General features: G+C 41.2%; 1 protein-coding gene and 1 pseudogene across 3 annotated transcripts in view; one reads left to right on the top strand and one right to left on the bottom strand.

The window, feature by feature from the left end:
* TNFAIP8 (TNF alpha induced protein 8) overlaps positions 1-19,315 on the top strand; it is a 137,319-nt gene that overhangs the window by 101,312 nt on the left and 16,692 nt on the right. The gene's annotated exons all lie outside the window — the stretch shown is intronic.
* LOC136156579 (U4 spliceosomal RNA) lies at positions 15,768-15,842 on the bottom strand (annotated as a pseudogene).

Below are 19,315 nucleotides of genomic sequence, written 5' to 3'. Positions count from 1 at the left end.
ACTAAGCTGAGTGCCCTAGGTGACCATGTCAGCCTGAGGCCCGAAGCCTTAAGACCTCATGTGCCCACACCAGGGTTGCCTGTCAGGAAGAGAACAAACAGTTTATGAACTTTCCTTCCATCGTGACCTGCCGTGTATCTAGCTGTCAGTTCACCTGGCCCATGTATGTGTTTTCATGTGGCCCCCTCCTCTAGGCTGAGGAGCCTGGGGTTCAGAGGTGTCTCCAGAGCACAGGCTGTTCTGCTCACCATGGACAGTCCTATTTCCTGGGTTCAGCCTCTCTCTCTCCATCACTGCCGCCTTCTCTGGGCCTTGGATACTCAAAGCAGCAAGTGTTGGCTAAGTTAGTACTTCTTCTGTGTGTGTAGAGAGCCCCACCCTCAAAGAACTCCTGGTTCAGGGCATCACATGCAACACATGTGCATTCATAGTACAAAATGCATGATGGGGGTTTAGGTTGAGTACAGGCCAGAGGACGATGTAGAATCTAGAGGAGAGTGTTTTCACCAGACATCACAGGCAGTGGTGCCTTCACAGAGGGGCTAGCTGGGACTTCAGTGAGGCCCTTTAGGGAAGATGAGTGGAAAGAAGAGTGGAAGAAGAAGGTTTAGAGCACCATGGAGTGGAGGGTTCATGGCAAGCCTTGGTGGGCCATATTGCAGCAGTACGTGGCACCAGCCTGGAAGCCAAGCTGCCCAGAGGAACGCGATGTAGCAGACAAGGCACTGGGCATCAGGAGACCAGTTCTCCTCCTGACTTTGCCCTTGGTTGTCTGTGCAACTTCAGTCACTGATGAGTCTCTCTGAACTTCAACCTTCCTCATTAGAAAAGTGCAGGCATTGACAGTAGACTAAAGCATGCCCTGTATAGTGAAGAACAGGGAAGCCTGGTGTGCTTCAGCCCTTGGGGTTGCAGAATCAGACATGAATTTGTGACTGAACAACAAATGCCCCATATACCATTTAGGAGGCAAACAAAATTATTTTAAGAAACTGGGGGATTTGAACTGGAACATAGTAGGTGCAAAGTAGTGTTTCAGGAATACAAAGCAGATGAGTGTCGTATCTTTTTGCCTTTTCATCATTCATGGGATTCTCAAGACAAGAATACTGAAGTGGTTTGCCATTCCCATTTCCAGTGGACCATGTTTTGTCAGAACTCTCCACCATGACCCGTCCATCTTGGGTGGCCCTACGTGACATGGCTCATAGTTTCATTGAGTTAGACAAGGCTGTGGTCCATGTGGTCAAAAAGTGAAGAAGAACTAAAGAGCCTCTTGTTGAAAGAGGAGAGTGAAAAAGTTGGCTTAAAACTCAACATTCAGAAAACAAAGATCATGGTGTGCTGTCCCATCACTTCATAGCAAATAGATGGGGAAACAATGGAAACAGTGACAGACTTTACTTTTGGGAGCTCCAAAATGACTGCAGATGGTAACTGCAGCCATGAAATTAAAAGATGTTCACTCCTTGGAAGAAAATTTATGACCAACTTAAACAGCATATTAAAAAGCAGACATTACTTTGCCAACAAAGGTCTGTCTAGTCAAAGCTATGGTTTTTCCAGTAGTCATGTATGGATGTGAGAGTTGGACTATAAAGAAAGCTGAGCGCCAAAGAATTGTTGCTTTTGAACTGTGGTGTTGGAGGAGACTCTTTGAGAGTCCCTTGGGCTGCAAAGAGATACAACCAGTCAGTCCTAAAGGAAATCAGTCCTGAATATTCATTGGAAGGACTGATGCTGAAGCTGAAACTCCAATACTTTGGCCGCCTAATATGAAGAACTGACTCATTGGAAAACACCCTGATGCTGGGCAAGATTGAAGGCAGCAGAAGGGGATGATAGAGGATGAGATGGTTGGATGGCATCACTGACTCGATGGACATGAGTTTGAGTAAGCTCCGGGAGTTGGTGATGGACAGGGTGGCCTGTGTGCTGCAGTCCATGGGGTCACAAAGGGTTGGACATGACTGAGCGGCTGAACTAACCTGAAGCAGACAAGAATCCTAGATTGGTCTGGAGGACCAGCTGAGCCAGGGTAAACAAGCCCAGGCAGAACAGTGTGTGCATCTTCAGTCAGAAGAGGAGAATAGGTTTCCCTGATATGAGCTGTGAGGGAAAGATTGAAGAAAGAGGTGAGGGCTGGTCTGTGGAGTTAGTGTCTGAGAATACCCACTTTTACAAGGGAAAGAGGTAGATGCATCCAGTAAAGGAAATAGAAATGGAAACACTCGGTAAGTAGGAGGAAACCAGAGAGAGAACAGGGCTTTGGAAGCCAGGAGAATGAGAGCCCCATGGAGGCGGTGGTCAGCCATGGCTGAGGAGGGGTGCTGTAGAAAATAGCTTTGCTGTTTTCTCCTTAGGCCTCAGTAAGAGCTGGGAGCCTGTGTTTGAAGAGCTGAGAACCCCTCATGAGTGTTCAATCAATATTTAGTGTACAGAGACACAACATAAAATTTACCATCTTCACCATTTAAGTAGACGGGAAGTAGGGGCAACTCAGGTGGCACAGTGGTTAAGAATCCCCCTGCCAATGCAGAAGATGCAGGAGACATGGGTTTGATCCTGGGGTGGAAAGATTCCCTGGAGTAGGAAATGGCAACCCACTCCAGTATTCTTGCCTGGAAAATTCCACAGACAGAGAAGCCTGGCAGGCTACGGTCCATGGGATCGCAAAGAGTCAGACATGACTGAGCACACACACATTTGGGGCCCAGGGGATGGCTGCCCCAGCTGTGAGCAGGTGCTCAAGCTCCTGAGGAAGGAAGACTTTGATTATCCGGGAACTTCCAAGTCCTAGTTGCCTGCAGATTCCTTCCTGGTCTCCTTACCCCCTTCACCTCTGACCTCTCCCTGTGGCATTGCACAAAATCAGCCCTGGTACATGAGGGTAAGAAGTGAATGTAGGTGTAAAATTTAATCCAGTTCTTCATACTGCAGACTGTAACTGCAGCCATGAAATTAAAAGATGCTTGCTCCTTGGAAGGAAAGCCATGACAAACCTAGACAGCATATTAAAAAGCAGAGACATTACTTGCCAAGAAAGGTCCGTATAGTCAAAGCTATGGTTTTTCTAGCAGTCGTGTGGATGTGAGAGTTGGACCATAAGGAAGGCTGATTGCTGAAGAACTGATGCTTTCAAATTGTGGTGCTGGAGAAGACTTTTGAGAGTCCTTTGGAGAGCAGAGAGATCAAACCAGTCAATCCTAAAATAAATCAACCCTGAATATTCATTGGAAGGACTGATGCTAAAGCTGAAGCTCCAATCCTTTGGCCACCTGATGCAAAGAATCAGCTCATTGGAAAAGATCCTGATGCTGGGCAATATTGAAGGCAGGAGGAGAAGGGGACAACAGAGGATGAGATGGTTCGATAGCCTCACTGACTCCAAGGACATAAGTTTGAGCAAAGTCCTGGAGTTAGTGAAGGATAGGAGAGCTTGGTGTGCTGCAGTCCATGGGGTTGCAAAAAGTCAGAGATGACTTAGTGACTGAACAACGACAACAGCAACCTACTAGGAAAAAGTTGGGGCCAGTCTGAGAATTAGAGAGTTTTTCTCTCTTCCCTTTCACCTTCACTTCCTGTCTGCTGAACTGTTTTCTTCCTGTGACAGGAACACATGTCTGATGCTTCTGCCAGGGATACCCTAGATCTGACATGTGAAGCTCTGAGGGTTTTGGTCTTATGCATATTAAATAGAATTTGGGCCATGCTAGTAAACTGAGCCATCCTGAGGAATTTTTAATTTCCCCTGAGGTAAGAACCAATGAGGTAAGGCTTTTGTTGGTGATTAGACAGCTTCACCCAGGAGGTGCTGGATAAATAAGGAGATTTCCCTGGTGGCTTCCTGCAATGCAGGAGACCTGGGTTTGATCCCTGGGTCAGGAAGATCCCCTGGAGAAGGGGATGACAACCCACTCCAGTATTCTTGCCTGGAGAGTCCCATGAACAGAGGAACCTGATGGACTATAGGCCATAGGGTTGCAAAGAGTCAGAAATGACTGACTGACTAAACACAGCACATAATCACAGAGACAAAACCAACTGGGGCCTGCCTGTGATATTTACCTGGTTGAGAAGTACCATTTCCCATTCTGTAAAAAGCAGTCAAGGATGGGCTTTCTCCAAGGAACATTTTCCTTTTGTAAAGTTATCTGATAAAAGTGCACTGACTGTTCTCCTTACTGTAAAGCACATACAAAACCATTTTCACCTTGGGATTTAGTATCACAATTAAGTCAGTTACGAAACAGCTAGAATGAAATGCACCCCTCCCCAATATCACAAGTGTAAAAACTGGACTCAAGTTTTTCAGAGAAAGGAGATAATTAAAGAAGGAATCTCTGTTTTAAAAAATTTTTTTTTTTTTAATTAAAGCTTAAAAAAGAAAAAGACCCTTTCTCCAGAGAGTTTCCAGGAAGGTAGAATTCAGGGGCCAGTAGGACTAATAAAAGAGAAGGAGAAGAACCACTGGGAAACCAGAGCAGTGAAGGAAGTCAAGGGAGTGGCTTTCTGGCAGGTTTTAACATTGCAAGGGAACAATGAGGAAGAAATAGTGAGCGAGGGGGAGTGGCAGGCGGTGGCAAGCACCGGGTGGGACCCAGGCCTGATGCAGAGCCTCCAAGGGGAGAGAGAGGAAGGGAGGAGTAAGAAAATAACTTTAAAATGGGGCGGTGGGGGGAAAGAAAGGTACTGTATGCAAAACCAGAGAAGTGAGCAGCAGTATAGGCAAGAGACCACTATGACTGAGGGGAGACATTTCGGCAGTCTGTGTATTTTGTTTGCTGGTGCAGTTAACGGGGGCAGGGGGCTGGTATGAAAGGGTGCTGGTCTCCAAAGCGCGGTGCCCACTTGGAGCCCGTGAAATAGTGGTGTTCAGAGGACACACAAGCTCCCCAGTTCTTCTCAGGCAGGATTAACGCTGAGGCCCATAAACAAGGACATGACGTTGAGGAATGCTGATGTTTTCAGCCAAGTGGGGGTCTGTCAGAATCAAGGGCTGTGTTGTGCTGGCTTGGATTCCTACTGACTTTCTTACTGGGTTATAAAAACGATTTCCTCAAAAAGCTTGCCAGTGGCAGATGATGAATTAGAAAAGCAGTAATGCCAGCCCTGGGGAGGCATGTCGGAGCTGTCAGCTGTACTGTGCCACCCACTGGAGGGAAGGCCAGTGGGACTTTGGGTGAATGGAGCTGGAGGAGCAGAGAGCTGTCACCCTGTCTCTCAGTGAAGCTGCACCCGGTTTATGGGGGGTTCACTTACTAAAAAGTCTGATGGTTAGCAGGCTCACTGAAGAATTTCAGGACGAGGGTTTTCAGTGGGCTGAGCTGGTGTGCATTGTTTGGCTCACTCGACCATTGGTCTGACTTGATGATCGAGGTGAGAACCTCAGACGCGTGGGCGGTTCTCGGCATTCCTGTTGACGCTGCCCGTCCCAGCGAGCTCTGGGGCTGCCCTTCTGCGCCAGCTCCTGGGGCGTGAGGAGGGGAGGTGTTCCTCCTGCTTCTCGGCAGTGGGACTTCCGTGTGCCTGTCTCAACACGTGTAAGGGTTAATCGGCTCAGTGTAATTGCTGCTGAGAGAGGCAGCCTAGCTGAAGCCTGACACGGTCCTCAGAATTGCTAGGGAAGGGGTCATTCTTATAGTCCTCAGTTGTTTTCCTCTCTTTCTCAAAGATGGGTTTTTAATGTAACATTATGGTATTAGAATCCCATGGACAGGTCTTCCCAGTTGCCTCAGTCAGTAAAGAGTCTGCCTACAATGTGGGAGACCCAGGTTCAGTCCTTGGGTTGGGAAGATCCCCTGGAGAAGGGCATGGTAACCCACTCCAGGATTCTTGCTTGGAGAGGAACCTGGTGGGCTACAGTCCATGGGGTCACAAAGAGTCGAACATGACTAAGTGACTTTCAGTTTCATGGTATTAGAATCCCAGGGACAGAGGAGCCTGGAGGGCTACAGTCCACGTGCTTGCAAAGAGTCAGACACGACTGAGCAACTAAGACTAACATTTTCACATGGTGTTACACCAGTGGGTAAAGACATTCCTGATCTATATAGTTCAGTCCTTTGCATTTTTTCCTTTAAAATTCTCAGGCCACCCTTCATTTAAAATACAATTAGAATGAAATTAAAAGAAAGAAAGAATAACTTGATTCTGTTGTTGCTTAGTTTCTTGAGGCCTTCTGCATCTTCAGGCCTTTCTGTAAATGAAGATGTGGAATGTCAGTTGGACTAGTTAATCCAAAGGGGGAGTGGGAGAACGGTTATATTTGGTAGGAATACTGGAATATCACAGAAATTACCAGGAAATGGTCTCTTAGAGTCACATTGTTGTCTTTCTGTTCTGTTTTCATGCCAGCATCTATCCTTATTCTGTGAAATAGTCAAACCTGTTTTCACTGTATATCTTTTACAGCTTCAGTCAGCCAGGTTTTTTAAAAAAATATTTGATGCTGTTTTTTATTCCATGAATGACTCAATTGACTGAATGTAGCAGCTACTAAACTTGGCAGTTTGTTGCCATCATCATGCCCCTGGACAGGAAGTGTTCAGTATAGATATGACTAACCAGTTTCCAGGCTTAAAAATAAAGTGGGGGATTTCTGGACAGAATAAGTCTTTGTCACCCAGTTCAACATGCCTGACAAGTCTGAAGCTCATGGCAGCGGCTTTACTTTCTCACTTTTTCCAGGCCAGCACTTCACCTGACATTTTCTGTTATACAGATTGAAACTTACTTTATGGTGTTTGGTGGGTTTTGTTTTGTGTTAAGCGAAGTAAGAGGACATTTGAAGAGTCGTGAGAATCAGCTACAGTCAGTATTCTCTCCGTGTTACTTCTTTTATTTTTAGCTTCTTTTAAATCATCACCCTCCTGAGGCAGGTGATGGGGAAAAATAACCTTCATCTGCCTAGGTAGCAGCTTAAAGCGTCAAGGACATGCCACAACACTGTATTCTCAAGACTTGTCTTCTTAAATCTAAGGATCATTCGAAGCAGTACTTTTTCCACAAAAGTTACTTCCAATCATTTTAGTGATTCTTAAGATTTCTTTTGTCAGGAAGAATTTATACTATTTTGACAGGTCCCCAAAGGTTTTTCAGCATCTCTCTACCTACAGTTATTATTTCAGGACTTCAAAAATAAACTTCATATTTTATTTTGCCTGGCTGTCTCCCTAAATAATGTCATTTTCCCTCTCTTAATACAAGTTTTTCTCTCTTATTCTAAACAACTGTTTAGTTTGTGGGGTTTATTTTTTTTGGTCTTAGGGATTTAAGAAGTGTAAAAACCATGTTTTGTGGAAATGTTAAATTAGGTACAACATTTATTAGCTGAGTGTCTATAACAACAGCAGCAAGGTGTTTCAGTTAACTCTGTACAAGTATTTTCTCTGAGCTTCTATTTGTTTTTCATATCAGAAACGATGCCAGAGAATGATGATTTAAAATACAAAATGCATGCAAATATTTTTAGTTTGGGTTAGGGTGAGGTCAGTAATGATTCTTTGGGACAACTCAGATTTATTTGCCAAATTTAGAAATAAATCATAAACTTATAAAGAATGGGGTTATAGTCACTGTATTTGAGCTGAATGTGGCTGTGACCCTGAGATGATGCTTCTCCTGTGCCCCTCCTTACCACCTCCTGTGTTTTCAAGAGTGAGGCAGGAAAGAGTAAGGTAGTGCCTGCTATGTCTTGGGTTAGAACTTGATAAAAATCAAGTTTATTGAAAATATAGGTATCCTGTGTTCCAAATAACCTACACCTGTTCTAGCAAGATGTTTTCAGGGGAAAGAGGGAACTGTGTATACAAGCCAAACTTTGATTGAATAAAATGATTCCCTGAGTTTTTTTTTTAACTTGAGTATCTTACAATTTACTGCTTGAATGTTGAATGCATAGATTTAGAACATTACAGGCATTGGCAGGGTGATATTTTTTTTCTTTTTATTTCATTTCTGGCACGTGCCCAATTTGCCCCATCTATCTTTTCATGCAGCTGCTCAGCCTCTCTCCATAAGAATAAACAGTCTTCTTTTGTGTTTGTCACAGCAGGGTATTACTCATAAATTAGGCCTCTGCTGTGGTGATTCCCTGATTTAAAATGTTAATCTTCTCTACCTTTTTTTTTGTGAAGACTACTCTACCTTTGTAGCCGTGTTGTGTAGCCAAGACTCTTTGTGGCCAAGACTCTTCTAGTTTTTGTGAAACTGGACACGTTGTAGGCAAACGGAAAATGCTTGATAATCAGTGAAGATAAGGGTGGACGTGGTCTAGAGGGTAAAATATTTTGCAGAACTTAAACCTCTGCTGTTTCATGAGATTGATGGATCATCCAAACATTGATAATGAGCCATCATCTGACCTTCTATCTGATTTTTAGCTACAAGAGGGCACTGTGCTCTGTAGGTAGTTTACCATCCATGGTGCCAGCTATCAGCTGAAACCAAGATGGACATTCAGAATGTACTCTGCAGATGAGGGGCATTTAAGAAGCCCCGTTAGGACCTTCTTTTTGCTGGTTCTTTTGAGGCCGTGGAGGTGACAACCAGTCTCTTAGCTAGTGTTTTGAATCATGGTGGTCATGCTTAGGCTTAGCACAAAGCCGTGGTGGACTTTAACCAGCTCAAATCTGTCCAGGGTTGATGGAGGATGTTACAGGCTAACTTACTACTTTATCAAAAAATGGAAACTGGAGAGTTGTCTTTCAGATTTGGGTCAGTCAGGCTCTATTATCAGAGTGTTTTTGGTATATCTTGTGGGGCCATGGAAAAGGGAGTGTTTTAGGCAACTCTTGTGTTTGAAATGCCTTCTTTTTTTAAAAAAAGTTTTTTAGTTGTTGTTCACTGTGTCACAAAAGCATCTCTCCATTTCAGTTCTTTGGAATTGCTGATCTGTGGAGTTCTTCCTGAGTTCCAGCCATTGTAGCTTATTACTAGTTAGATTTTATTTAAAATTAAAAGAAATTTTAGAAGGAAGATTAGAGAAGAAAAAGATGTTGATTGAGGTACAGAGAAACAGTGGGTGGATCCAGAGGTAAAACTCTTTGGGGCTCCATAAAGCCTTTTAGAAACTAAAATCTTAGCTCTCACTTGTTTGGTTTATACCTGGCAGATAAGAAATGAACTTAATCAGACTTTGACAGCAAATTAAAGGCCTCAGCCCTCTTTAATTGTGCATATACATGCTCGGAAGTTCTATCAACTAATGGATGGTAAACTGCTAACCAGAATGATGTGAACTGTGCCTAAAAAGAAAAGCTTGTCTCTAAAACCAGAAGGGCCCCCAAAATGGCCACCACTTTGCCTTGAGCCCAAAGACAAAAGAATAGCTGTTACTAAGACCTCTACTGACCCAACACCAGCCTCCAACTACTGTTTCAGGCATCTTTGCAGTGATCCTTCATGATGAAAAGAATACTGTATTAAAATATTTCAGATTCTTTTTCCTCCATCAGAATGCAGTGAGCTCTAAGTCAGCTCAAGAAAAGATGACCCAACCCTTGACCCCTTGGTACTTTATAAGGCGCCATTAAAACCTTGAAGACCCCGGGCATTATTAAGGCTAACATTTGGAATCTTAATCCAAGAATTCTAAAACATCCTCTTTTTTTTTCTCCCCACTTTGGCCTGTATCTAAGTTTGCTCTATTTTGTGATAATACCAATTTAATGGGAGAAAAATATTCAAGATGTTAGAAACTTGCTATTCAATAATTAACTTTCTTTTCATTAGCTAAAGTCTCTAAACATGGTTTAAACATTCATTTAAACATGGTTTCTAAGTTTCAGGAGGTGGGGGGTCAGTATGATATATGTTTTTTTTTTTTTTTTTATTCTGTATGATATAGTGGAAAAAGATTTCATTTTAATTCATCAACAGGAAAAATGTGGTAGTATTCATTTTGGGTGTTTGCTACAGAATGTGCCCTGCTTTGGAATGTGGGTGGAGTTCTGGCATTTTTATATTTGTATGTTTCAGGGAATTAAAGGTACAGAGAAGCATTTGTCCATTGCCTATATAAAGACTAACCATACAGCTGACAGCTTAAAAATACTGTATGGGATGACATTTCATGTCCTACAGTAGCATCTGTTTCCTTAATTCTGAGATTAACAGATGGCATTAAAGATGGATGCTGAAAAGAGGAAAAAAGGCCCTTCTTTTTACCAAATTTTTTCACTCCCCTCACCATCCTTTTCAAGGCAAGAGTAGATTGAATGACATCAACTGAATATTAACAAGAGATTAGTTCAAGGGGAAAACTATCCAGGTAGGGTAGATTTAATTTTCAGATTCAGAAACTGACTCAAATCATACACTCTAAAGATTTGATTCAACTTTCTTCTAATCATCTTACCTTTACAATATACATTGTCTCATGTCTTAGAGATAAATGCAACACTATTTTTCTAAGATATGTTCTATTTTTGCAGCAATGAGAATATTACAAATCATATGAAGAAAAAAATCAATAAAGGTAGATTGCCACAAACATAAAAGCAGTGTCTACTAAACTAATATTAAAAATATATAAAACACTGCTTTTATATGCTTGTGGAAGTCTTTGTCCTGTGTCTCTTTACCAAATTGAGCCAAGTAGTGTGAACTGATTCTTCCTGGGCGTATGTGACATCTGGAGTCATCCCAGAAGGTTCTCAGCACCTCTGCCCGCCCCAGAAACAAAGCCTAGTCACTTGTCCCTGCCCCTTCCCAACCTGCTAGACATACTCACTTCTCAACGTGACCTAAAGTATGGGTGTGTTAAGTAACAGATAGCTGTTACTTAACACACCCATAGTCACTGTTTTCAGTTCTCTATAATATCCTCAAATTTAAGAAAGAGCAACAGTATACAGTTATGTGCCCCTGTGTCTTTCACCATATTGGACACTTTACCTATTAGAACATGTTTCAGTTCATTTAGAAACTGGTTTGCAATTGCTGAAAGTTCCTGCAAAGCTCTCTCACAGGGGTTGTCAAGACAGGCATATGCCAGGAATCTGACCAGGTGTAAGTTAATGCCAGTAGCTCTCACCAGAGAAGATGCTGCAATACAGAAGATCCATCTCTGCCCTTGAGGAGCTTTCAGTCCAGAGGAGATATCAGATGTGTGTATGAAGAAGTACATGCAAGGGGATGCCACATTTGGGTTAGAGAGGTTCAGGAAGGGCTGTCTGTGACTGGGATACCTGAGGCACAATTGTTGAGATGAGTAGCATTGGTAAGAAGGTTTGGACAGGATTGGATAGGATTTCTGGAACTACAGCGCCTAGACCATTGGTGGTGGTACAGTGCATGATTTTAGGAGGCCTGAGGCACAGAGCTAGACAGTCTTCAGTAACTTTACAAGGCCATTAGTCCCTTTCAGCTCCCTTGGAATCCATTGCATCATTCCCAGAGAATGCCTGTGTTTGGGGTTGTGTGACCTTTGCCACCTTACTCACACTGACTCACACCTTTTGTACCATGCAGGTAAACTTGGGGCTCATGGCCTTTGGCAGTCAGCAACGTCTGGCTAGAAATGAATAGTACTGGGGATTTTCTTCTCATTGAAATAATTTTTATGATTTAAAAAAATTTGAATGATTTTTATGCTTATGGTACATTTAGGGGAAGAGTACCACTTTTCATTCACATTGTTTTTATTGGTTCCTTTTAAAATAATTTTTTTTAAATAACAAATAACCAGAGGGAAACAAAATACAGATAGTCAGTGGAAAACAAAGACAAGCATTAACATGGCTGGACTTGGAGGCCATTTTGCTAAGGGAAATAAATCAGGGAAAGACAAATACTATATGACATCACTTATACATAGAATCTAAAAAAATACAACAAATAGTGTATATAACGCAAAAGAAGCAGACTCACAGATACAGAGAACAAACTAGTGGTTACTAATTGAGAGGACAATACAGTGGTGGGGACGTGGGAGGTACAAACTGTTGGGTATAAAACAGGTTCAAGGATTTATTGTACAACATGGAGAAGATAGCCAATATTTTAAAACAACTATAAATGGGAAGTAACCTTTTAAATAGTATAAAAATTATTTTAAATATTTTTTAATAAAACAAAGGCAAGTTGTGTTGGTGGTGCTCAAAGAACGAGCATTTAGATTGTTGCTTAGATAAATACAGGATAGCTTCTAGGGTGAAGAGAGAGATTTTTCAGCAAGTACGCTGAGGTGGAAAATGCAAGGCATTTTGAGGGAAAGGTGAGTCTAGAAGGTGGTGGAAGCCTGGAGATGTGTTGACAAGTCAGAACTAGGAAGCCTTCTTACTCAACCTGATTGCCAGCCAGGGAACAGAGGGCTGAGACTGGACTCACTCTTGGAGTCACTCCCAGGTCTGAAAAGTAACTCAGAAAGGTTTGAGTCCCTAAACCTCTAAAGCAGGGTGGTTAACTCACATGTCTTAGCTAATTTCCTGATCCCTGTGGGCCTGTGACAGATGGTAAACTGAACAAAACCTGTTTCTTATCCCCTTGCATCCTCTGCCCCCAGATGTTACAAGAAGGTCAGATTTTTCTTGAGAAATGGGAAGTGTGAATTTTTAGGTCACTGCTCCCAATTTTTACATCTTTTTACTAATTAGAAAAACAAAATGAAAGCATTGTGAGGGCCCATTTTGGGGTTGATGAAAGTCTTCTGGAATTAGATAGTGATGATTGTCACCTGTTGTGAATATAATAAATCACGGAGCTGTACCCTTTTTAGATGGTTACAATGGTCATTTTTATATGATAGGGATTTTATCTCAATTAAAAAAAAATTATGGAGGCCCAACCAAAGCATGTTGCTAGCCCAAAGTTTGTAAACTCTGTTTTAAATGAAGGAATTACTCTCTGCTACGTTTAGCAAAATTTAGAATCCCAATATAAAGTACCTTCTCACTGGGGAGCCAGATACCAGGAGTTAATGAGGGTCACATTGTAAATTTGCATTAACCTCTCCGCCTCTTTGTGTGCCTGTGGTCTCCATGGCTTCTTCCATCTCTTAAAGTAGGACTGGCAGCAGACATGAGGAGAGATGAGATGGTGGCTTAAATCCTGAAGGATTGGGTGAGTGGGCGGAGAGGCAAAGCTTCAGAAAGGTGGGGGCTGCCAAAGTGTTTCAGAGAAGTGATTTATTTTGTTGTTATTTGGCAGCTAGTGGTAAAATTGATTGGTTATTTTATTTGCCAAAGTTTATGTTACCCAAATATCTACCATTAGGGAAGTAATCCATCTCTCAGACAGCAAGTTAATGTACTTAGGGAAACGTTTTTTAGTTCTTAAAAGAGATCGACTATAATGGCCTTTTTTAGTTATTTTCTTAACTGAAAAATGAGTTTAATATACCAAGTATGACTCAACATAAAAGGATTATGATTATTTTAACAAAACTATTTGGCCTTATTATTTTTAACTCTTAAGTTAGCCAGCTTCAATAAGGGCAAAGTAGAAAAGATTTTTATGTTATAATCCTAACTTAATTTTCAACTTTTTCTTTCTTAACAAACTAGTGAAGAAAGGTGAAGTTTATGCCTTTTTAAATTTCCAGTTTCTTATGAATTTATCCTTAAAAAATGCTTTTTTAGTCTTAAAAAAAGCAGCATCTGTCCTTAAAACAGAATTGTCTTATCTCTGCAGAGTTTGGGTTATTCAATAATTTTTACCAGTTTCAAATGTCATCAAAAGATGATTTTTTTTTCCAGATGCCTATCTTTAGTTATGAATTGACTTGTTTGGAATAAACTTTTTCCAAAGGACTATATTGCAATATTTGTTTCTTAGGTAAATTTGAGAAATGATATTTTAGATATAATGCCTGATTAAAATAATATAATTAACTTATAGTTTCTTATGTCATTATATCTTATTTTAAAAACCAGTACTGTTTTCCCATTCCTCCCTTGGCTTCCTTCTCCCCCAGAACAACCTGGGAATTTCTTTTGACCCAGCAGATGCATTTTAAAGATTAATTGAACATTTATTATGAATCAGTTCAGTTCAGTCGCTCAGTCGTGTCCAACTCTTTGCAACCCCATGAATCGCAGCACTCCTGCAATGAATTGCCAGGCCTCCCTGTCCATCACCAACTCCCGGAGTTTACTCAAACTCATGTCCATCAAGTCGGTGATGCCAGCCATCTCATCCTCTGTCATCCCCTTCTCCTCCTGCCCCCAACCCCTCCCATCATCAGGGTCTTTTCCAATGAGTCAGCTCTTCTCATGAGGTGGCCAAAGTATTGGAGTTTCAACTTCAGCATCAGTCCTTCCAATGAACACCCAGAACTGATCTCCTTTAGGATGGACTGGTTGGATCTCCTTGCAGTCCAAGGGACTCTCAAGAGTCTTCTCCAACACCACAGTTCAAAAGCATCAATTTTTCGGAGCTCAGCTTTCTTCACAGTCCAACTCTCACATCCATACATGACCACTGGAAAAATCACAGCCTTGACTAGACAGACCTTTGTTGGTAAAGTAAAGTCTCTGCGTTTTAATATGCTGTCTAGGTTGGTCATAACTTTCCTTCCAAGGAGTAAGCGTCTTTTAATTTCATGGCTGCAGTCACCATCTGCAGTGATTTTGGAGCCCAGAAAAATAAAGTCTGACACTGCTTCCACTGTTTGCCCATCTATTTCCCATGAAGTGATGGGACCAGATGCCATGATCTTAGTTTTCTGAATGTTGAGTTTTAAGCCAACTCTTTCACTCTCCTCTTTCACTTTCATCAAGAGGCTTTTAAGTTTCTCTTTACTCTCTGCCATAAGGGTAGTGTCATCTGCATATCTGACTATACAGTGGAAATGAGAAATAGATTTAAGGGACTAGATATGATAGAGTGCCTGATGAACTATGGATGGAGGTTCGTGACATCATACAGGAGACAGGGATCAAGACCATCCCCATGGAAAAGAAATGCAAAAAGGGAAAATGGTTGTCTGAGGAGGCCTTACAAATAGCTGTGAATAGAAGAGAAGCAAAAAGCAAAGGAGAAAAGGAAAGATTCCCATTTGAATGCAGAGTTCCAAAGAATAGCAAGGGGAGATAAGAAAGCCTTCCTCAGCGATCAGTGCAAAGAAATAGAGGAAAACAACAGAATGGGAAAGACTAGAGATCTCTTCAAGAAAATCAGAGATACCAAGGGAACATTTCATGCAAAGATGGGTTCGATAAAGGACAAAAATGGTATGGACCTAACAGAAGCAGAAGATATTAAGAAGAGGTGGCAAGAATACAAAAAAGATCTTCATGACCCAGATGATCACGATGGTGTGATCACTCACCTAGGGCCAGTCATCCTGGAATGTGAAGTCAGGTGGACCTTAGAAAGCATCACTACGAGTAAAGCTAGTGGAGGTTATGGAATTCCAGTTGAGCTATTTCAAATCCTGAAAGATGATGCTGTGAAAGTGCTGCACTCAATATGCCAGCAAATTTATTATGGATAGGAATAAATGTAATTATAACCAACCCCAAAGATTTCCCTTTCAGGGAAAATGAAAGCAAATAGTTATGATACAAAGTAGTTTTCAAAAAGAAAGTTTTTGACAGGATTATTCAATAAACACTTCAAGGAAGAGATGATATTTGGGAAGCATCATTGAGGAATGGATAGAATTTCACCCAAGGTGGCTCTCCCTTGTTTCCATCAAGTTTCTGCTCAAATGCCACCTTTCCATAAAGGCCTTCACCAACTACCCTGGAGAAAATAACAGTCTCTCCGCCACCCCTACTGTTTGCCCATCCTCTCCACCCCCACCAACACACAAAATCCCCTTATTTTTTTTCTATTAGCAATAATCGTGCCTCGAATAAACCTTATTGGCTACGATAGTGCCACTGCGCAAAGCTTCCCTTATTTTTTTCTAATCTCTGTCACTGTTTGACGTATGTATATACACAATTGTTAATTTCTGTCTTAGGGTCTCCCTCTACTAGAATCTGTGTTTCTTGAGAGCAGGCACTTTGGTGCTCAGTAAAGCATGTGTTGAGTGAATGAATGAGTAACTAGCTGGGAGAAGGCTTTTCTGCTAAAAGTCTGTTTACTGTTAGAGCTCCAAACTGTGTGGAAAATGCAAGTTCAACTTTCTCCCAGGATATTTATAAGTTTGGCACATTGACCACCTCTCTGAGACCCAGTGAACACATTCTGTAGAAATTAAGGAGAGATTTTGATGCCCGTAACTAAATAGCAAGTGTTATGAAAACAATTTCTTATTACTCTTAACCTTCCTACCTTTTTCCCAAGCAAACTTTCTGTAAACATTCACTAACTACTCATAATTTAGGTTTAAATTATTTCTAATTTAAACTCATATGTCCTTTGGTTTCGGACATACAGATTCTGCTGAGAATTCTAATTTCTTAAAAGCCAGTAGGAATTCTATAGATTGGCTCCGAAATGTTGTCACATTTCTTTCTTTCTTTTTTTCTTTTTCCCCTATTTTTTGACCACACCATGCAGCATGTAGGATCTTGTTTCACTGGCCAGAGATCAAACCCATGCCCCTTGCAGTGGAAGCACTGTGTCTTAACCACTTACCTTAACCAGAGAAGTCCCTATTCATATTTAAAAATGGCTGCAGAGCCTGGAAAGTGAACGTACCTGTGTGAAGATGGCCAGGGAAGACCTGTGGTAAACCAGGAAGGATATCTCCTTCTAAAGGCGGACAGCCACAGTTTACCTCAAGACAATGGTTGCCATGTGGGAATGTGGGCCCCTTTTGGTCAGACCTTAAGATTAACCAAAAGAAAAATCAGAAACATAGAATTTGAGGCTACATTTTTCAGTTTTTTAAAAACATGACTCACTAATTCTAAGAATACAATTACCATATGTAAAATAGATGACCAGTGCAAGTTTGATGCATGAAGCAGGGCACTCAAAGCTGGTGCTTTGGGAAGACCCAGAGAGATGGGGAGGGGAGGGAGGTGGGAGGGGGGTTTAGGATGGGGGGGACACATGTACACCTGTGGCTGATTCATGTCAGTGTATGGCAAAAGCCACCATAATATTGTAAAGTGACTAGCCTCCAATTAAAATAAGTAAATTAATTTTTTAAAAAAAGAGTACAACACTATATGGGCCAAACAACAGAGTGTCTAGGTTGCAACCTCTATAAGGCATCCTAATCTAAATAAAACCATGGAGAAGCATTAAACGCGGGGAAAGGGTTATAAAGAGGGGTAGAAATCACTTCACAGAGAACCTTAGTGCCACTCTGGAGGTAGCCAGCAGTAAGCCATTGCTTCTGTAAACCACTAGGGTCTTTTTTTTTTTTTCTTTCAAGGTTATACCCTGTAATTTTAGAGCTTCAGTATATCTTGATATTTGGAATGAGATAATTTACTTTAAGACCCAGCAAATCTCATCTTACTGTTTGCTTACCTTTAATGGAATCTAGCCTCTTAGGACTTGACATGGCTCTAAAATGCTTGACTAGCTTAACCTTATCATACAGTTATTGGGGAAAGGTTTTGACAAGAATGTTGGGAGGCTGTGCCAAGAGGCATATTTGAGAGATGCCCAAGTTGAGGCCAAGAGGTTACTGCTCCTAAAATACTCAAACAGATGGGTTTGGGATATTTTCATGGAAGATGCCAGAACATTTGCAGTACGGATTCAGTTAGCTAAATATGGTCACTTCACCAAATATAAGTGTCTGGTTATTCTGTATGTTTTGGCAAAAGACAGGAGAGAAAAGCAGTAGACCAAAAAAAGAGAGAGAGAAAAGAAATGAAAATGCAAATCTTTTATATAGATTATTCTTCTTTAAAACAAAAGGTATTTAACATCCCACAATTGGGACTATGTTTTTGTCCATTGAGTATAAGTAAATCCATTTGTTAAGCTCTAGATACGTGAAGTGGAGTTGACTCCCTGACATGTCTTGATGAATTACTGGTAAAGATAGTGATAGGTTCCAGCGAGGCAGATGGGAACGGTGGACTTTGTCTCACTCCATGGAAGCTGGAAGGCACCTGTTAAGCACTTTGGAGAAGAGAGAGATGCATAGACAGAATGGTCCCTTAATTGTCAAGGATTGTAATAAAGAAAGCTAAGACAGAAAGTTAATTCTCCCACAAGGCAGAAAATATACTGGAAGAGGGAACGTTTTATTCTTTCCTTTGGATTTAGATTACTTGGCCACTGGATTTTGGAAAAACTCCTTGGAAGAGGTGGTATTTAAACTGAGCCTTCAGGAGTGAAACAGGGTGGACACATCATTTTGCTTTCCTTTTTTTTCTCTCTTCTGATGTGTAAGACCTAGCCTCTTTTTTTTTTTTTTTTTAAGTTCAAGGAGTTACCTTATCTTGGAGAGTAGATAAGCTCTATGAAGTGAGATTATACAACTGGCTCAGTCGCATCACAACATTTGATAGAAAATTCATGAAGAGTATACATTCTCTTAATTTCACTTTTCTTACAGAGCAGCCACGCACCATAATTGACTGCCATGGACCCTAACTATGCTCCTCGCTAAATGCCCTTGAACAAGTCCCTTGACTGTTGAGCCTTAATCCTTTCATCTGCTCCCTCAGGGTTACTAATACTAACCCTCAGGTTATAATGGTAAGAGGACCAAACCAGAACAAAGCCTTTCATAAACACATGAAAGTGTTATTGTAGAAAATATTTTGCAGACCACGCAAATGTCAGCTGTAATTTGGTTGTCTGGTTGTCTGTGTTATATAGTCAGGAGCAGCCTGAGGAGACCTGAAAGGCTGTGCTGATCACCGATTCCAGTTATAGGGGCTGGCTCAGTAGCTAAACTGCACTCTAGTGTGTTGGCATTTTAAGTCTGTTACTGGTTTTCGTAGCACAGGATTGAATATAAATATTCGTGAGGAGCCAGGGCCTCTGGCAGGATGGGAGAACTTAGGGGGTAGAAAAGTATAGAACATCATGGGGCTTGTTTAGAGGACTTTCCTCTATAGTCTGGTAGAAGCTTGGCTTATATCAACAATGGAAAGGTCTCATGTCCTCAAGAAGGTATGTAAATAAATCCAGCTTAATTGAAAAATCTTTAAGAAAAACATAAAGTATCCTAATCCCATATAATAAATAAGGAAGATTTCATTTAATTTAAAAAGAAAAAGAATAGCTCACTAAAGTCAGTTTGATATAAACACTTGTAGGATATTCTTATTTAATTTCAAACTCATGTGAAGCCTAGTGATAGAGTTAGGTCCTGTTCAAGTTTTGATTAAAGTATCATATAAAGAGGGTAACTTTTCTGTTCTCTTTGAGGCTTGAATAGAATAAGCTCTATTGTGAAAATATTTTCTCTGGATTCTGTGTGCAAACTCACATCTAGTTTTAG

This window comes from Muntiacus reevesi, chromosome 1 (genome assembly GCF_963930625.1).
Source record: "Muntiacus reevesi chromosome 1, mMunRee1.1, whole genome shotgun sequence".
NCBI lineage: Eukaryota > Metazoa > Chordata > Mammalia > Artiodactyla > Cervidae > Muntiacus > Muntiacus reevesi.
The sequence above is the reverse complement of the archived record's forward strand: the minus strand, read 5'-3'. Positions and strand labels throughout refer to the sequence as shown.